Source organism: Patella vulgata, chromosome 4 (assembly GCF_932274485.2).
Source record: "Patella vulgata chromosome 4, xgPatVulg1.2, whole genome shotgun sequence".
Taxonomy (NCBI): Eukaryota; Metazoa; Mollusca; class Gastropoda; family Patellidae; genus Patella; species Patella vulgata.
In genome coordinates, this window is record NC_065882.2 from 36,433,938 (window position 1) to 36,439,514 (window position 5,577).

Below are 5,577 nucleotides of genomic sequence, written 5' to 3' on the forward strand. Positions count from 1 at the left end.
CTCATCTTCGAACTCCATCAAGGCATTGACCTAATAAACACATACACCAAGTTTGAACATTCTAGCTCAATTAAAAGTTATCGTGTCCCAAAGCATCAACCAATCAAATTGCTTATCTCTGCTTACCCTAAGCGGAAAATGCTCATCTTCGAACTCCATCAAGGCATTGACCTAATCAACACATACACCAAGTTTGAACATTCTAGCCCAATTAGGAAGAGAGTTATCGTGTCCCAAAGCATCAACCAATCAAATTGCTTATCTCTGCTTACCCTAAGCGGAAAATGCTCATCTTCGAACTCCATCAAGGCATTGACCTAATAAACACATACACCAAGTTTGAACATTCTAGCTCAATTAGGAAGAGAGTTATTGTGTCCCAAAAAGTGTGACGGACAGACAGACGGACGGACGGACAGACGGACAGACAGACGGACGAACCCATTTTAATAGTCCCCTGCTTTCTTCGAAAGGCGGGGGACAATTATAACATAAGATAATAGCAACACTATTATGGTTTTCATGTAATAGGAAATAGAAGTTCTGAATAGGATTAGTATATTGAATGATATATAAATATAAATTGTTTTGTTTTTCACATTTCGTGAAATATACCCCCAATTTGTTTTGTTTAATAAATAATACATGAGAATAAATAGGGAAATAAATTAGATCATATAAGAAATGATCATAAAATAAGAACAAGAAATGTTCATGATATAAGAAATGTTCATGATATAAGAAATGATCATATAAGAATAAGAAATGATCATAGTAACAACCGAAATATTGAATAATACTATATGAAAAAGGGAATAAAAGAATAGAGTATCTTCTGAGCCTTTGCACAGTCCTGACAATTTGACAGTGTTGAAGACATACACGATTATATTTGGAACAGAAAGTGGGACTGGTATTACATTTAGTCAGGTTGAGTACAGGGAATGACCACATTCTTTTGATTCAAAATTAATTAATATAATTGATTTATTGTCACACATTGAATGTTATTATATGAGATGGTCAAGAGATATTTCAGGTTTAATCTTGTTGAGCAACATCTCTGATAACAGACTGGACCAAAGAAGCTTGAAGCTGATATCTTCAATCCTGGACAAGGTTGACTTTGTCAAACCAAGTGAGATTTCTCCAAGTTCAAGAAGAAGAAGTACCAGCTCATGGTTCATCACCAGATAGACTTCAAGGTATCCAGACAACAAAATGTGCTAGATCAAAAAGATGAATGTGGTGGACCTTACAATCATAATCCCTGATCCAGTAAATTGTAAAGTTCCAGAAATTGTTAAAGATAAAAGTGTGTTCCTGATTAAATTTGTGTGTATATAAGTGCGGTGGAATCATTATAGTTGTGTGTTACAACAGAAGTTCTGTTTATATGGCTATGTTGATATCTAATGTGTAAGTGCTCTGCATTTGAAACTATCAAGTATCAACTACTGCTAGAAATAATCTGTTTAATTATTCCCACAAATTATAAATATTCCGGTGTTGCGGACTTTAAAAAGAGAAGATATTGAAACTTTCTTCATCATTTCAATTGTTTTTGGGTTTTTTTCATAATTATTGCAAGTGATAACTATGTATGTGACGAGAATGTATTATACATAAGGCGAAAACAAAGGATTACCTAAGTGACTTTAGGCTTAGCCTGTATAATCATATAACAACATAATTCACTCAAGCTATCGTGATACAAAATTTCATACAAATATTTAATTATAAGCATATGTTTTTCTTTAATGTAATTATTAATATTTTCATATAGTAGTATACATGTATATATATCATGCAAAGACGCATGAATTTTAAAGGCCGGGGGCATTTATCACCGAATAGTGATACTAATTTTTAGTTCTTTTTCAAATTCTATTTTAAGAATACATCATTTAATTCTTAACTCATTATTCATGTACATAGGCAATATAGCTAACATTAAGGTTATTAGTCTGTCTGCCTTTACTTTTAATGTTAATAATTTCATTTAAAGTCTTGACTGTGTTATAATCTTTGGATGCCTTGAGCAAAGAGTTATGGTTAACAATGCAGTCAGATTAATGCCAAACAAGTGTCAAGGCTTTTATTTAGGACTTAAAGCTTATTAACTAATTACATTAATTATATTTCATTATGAAACTTTTACCCAATGAAATGTATATATTAATTTAACTTCTATCATTTGATTTGTTACAATATATTTTTATCTCTAAACTTAACTTAATCTGATTTGTTGAAATAAGTGTCCTTTTGTCTGTATGCAAATTAGTTTGTTTAAAAGATCCCCTACACAGACAGAGGAACAATGAAAAATATACAGGGACATCAGATGAGATAGGCTTAAGACATTTAGTAACCCTGTGATATGATCTTGTAAATAATGTATTTTTAAACTGTATATATAAAGTAATATTGAAATGGATTTGGAATTTGACTTATAATGCACAGTGACCACCTTCACTAGAATACTTCTCCACGAATGAGATATACACCCCCAATCCTAGCTCATCTACAAATATTACATATGTATCACCTGGGTGCATATTCAAACCAAGAATAGCCCCGAAACGTGGGTGATATATATACTATCTATCGACACAGAAGATCAAAATAGCAATAAAACATTTTAAAACACCTGTATTTGAATGTTTTGTAAATCTATCCTATTTCTCAAAATTCTCGGCGAAATTAGTTATTTTTCTTCGCTCGCAGTGGGACGACCGGTCATTCTTCTTGCATAACAATTGGCATCGTTGTAAAGCGGAGCATCTCTAGATTATAAATATGATCAAAATATTGTCGATGAACTGATTTTGAACGGATACAATCGAGTTTTAAAACCCTCCAAAAATATAAATAAACTCCGCCTGTTGCCATGCTGTCCACACAACTCCTTTGCTGATTGGCCCGGACACCGCGTGCAAGACATTATCGATAAATATTTGGTTTTGGCAATGTTTTTGGGTACCTACATGCGATTCACTCTGATAAGTGGCAGAAAAGAAAAAATTAATTCTGATCGTATAGATTGCCGTTGAGTGTTAATCGAAACCACGTGGCTGATGATGTAAATTAATCGACAAGCGAGGGGGGTGTCATTGAGTAATACTATTACTAATCAACTGTCACGGGTCAATGATAAAGCCGTCGACAACTCATTATTACTCCGAATAATTAATCCAAGTGGTGATTGTTTGATATCTCATAACATCTTTAAAAAATTAATCTAAAGGCCTTAAATGGAAATAAACAAAATGGCCAATAATGTTCTATTCGAAGAGAATTTTATTGATAGCTTCTTCATACGGCATGCAAAGTAAGGAATGCATTTGGGATATTATTGTTTAAAATTCTCTTATCACAATGGGTCGAAAAAATGAGAACGACCAACGAGCCAAAATGCGACGATTCTGCCATTGAGTATCCTCTGAATAAGGTTGATATTTACATCAAAGCCAAAATGCACGAAAGTGAAAGTAAGCATTGACTATGAAATTGACATTTCTATAGGGACTCATATTTTGATAACGTCACAGTACCTGAAGATAATAATAGACCTATCGTACACACAAAATCTTATTTTAATTCACATGTTAAATGAACATGCGTACAGCTGTTGCGGCTTCTTTGATGATTATCCAATCAACAATCTTAATCTCCCGACCACTAGCTGGCCCTAAGGTGCTAATTAATTGATGAGATTAACTGAGTTAATCTCACTAAAGTTATATTATACACAACAGACTACTAATGTATAGATTGTTCTTCAGTATAACGCTATCATATGAATATTATGCCGTATGTGTTCTGGATGTTTCGTTACGAAAGGAGTGCATTTATTACGATTTTCGTCGTCAGCACCCTTGAAATCCTAAATAAAAAACATATTAAACGACAAAATATAGCAAATAAATTGCGGAAATAGTCGGATCAAAATTTTACTACGATTTTTGTCTTCAGCACCCCTGAAAACCCATGGAAAAATATATTCAACGACAAAACAGCAGATAAATGGTCTTGTTGCTATGGGATTTTGTTTTGGAACATACCAAATGTTTGACTTGCTTTTTCTCAAAACTTACTTTTGTGAGTTGGGTAGCTTCTAATGGACACAGCTCAGTCAATTTTTGCCCAATTCAAACAAACTATACATCAAATTGAAGGTAATGAGTTGGAGAATGTGAAAATAACAATAACTCAATTTTCAAAATTTCCTCATTATGACTCAGTACGCTGTGGGGGGTCACAATTATGATTTAGGGTTTAAGTTGTTATCTGAGACTTAAAAGATTGTTTTTGTCCTATTCGGAAAACTTGTTTTTTATTTATTCCATTTACAATTCGTGTAGATCTCTGAAACTAACAAATAGAATTCTGAATATTGATTTTTCCCTTGTTTTTTTTAGCAATTATTACTTATAACTATCGCGAAAGTTGTGAACAGACCAGAAGTGGTGTAAATCTTTAACGGGCACGAAAATTGAAAACTGGCCGTAATTATGTCAATTCCCAAAAGATTTTCTAAAAAGTTATATTTTTGTACAGCTGGGGATATAGCGGATGCGATAACGAATGAATTGAGATACCATGTTGTTCTCATTTTTTCTTCAAAATTTGAAAATTTACTAAAATTGTTATTTCTTTGAATTTTGAGTTTTCGATTACATATTTGGATTGCCAGCGTTTGATTCTACAGATTTAGGATTATCATGTGAATTGTTCAACTCTATTTTTCAATTCCCTTCTCTATCGTAATGCGCATGCAAAGAACGTGTCAATATCTGAATGCATATATGTGTTTTTATTTGGGGGGTGTGGGAGTGGTGGGGATAGTCTTTGTCATGCATCTGGCGACCGTGTGACGCCTTGGCTACGGTGAAAGCCTTCAGTCTTGCGAGCAAGTCTAGTTATTATTATTATTATTATTTACTGTGGACGCCCATTTCTCCATGATCAGAAACAGATATCGATCTGGAACCAAATTTTCTATCGGGAAACCATGTGGTGGTTACTTGATAAAGTATTTTCGAAACTTCTGTGCAGACCGGAAGCGGCTGAATTTTGAATGGTAGCAATAAATCAAAAAGCGGCCGTGCTTTCGCCAATTCTTTACCTATTTTAAAACAATTCACATTTTTGGAAACCCTGAATCTTTTCCATGGCAATGGCTATCTCACATTTTTCAATTTCGAACATTCATCTATGGCTTTTGTCGTTCGAAATATGAAAATTTAAATTTTTACAAAAAACTTTTTTATTTATGAATATTTTTTAGTCGTGTTTTACACAAAATTAACGAGTCATCTGACTTGGGCAAAAATGTGAATTTTTTTTGTCTCTGTAATTTTCCTTGGCCGCCATTGGCTAATTCAGTTTTTCAGTCCTAGATTAATTATTTATTGCTCGATTTGTATAAAACAAAGTTCATATACTCCGTTGTCTCAATTGTCATTTTTTTTGTTACCGATAGAGTTATCTGTCGGCACAGGAAGTGGCTTAATTTTACCAAAAACTACAATTTTGACAGTTAGGTACCATTTTTCGAAAGCAAATATTTTTTTA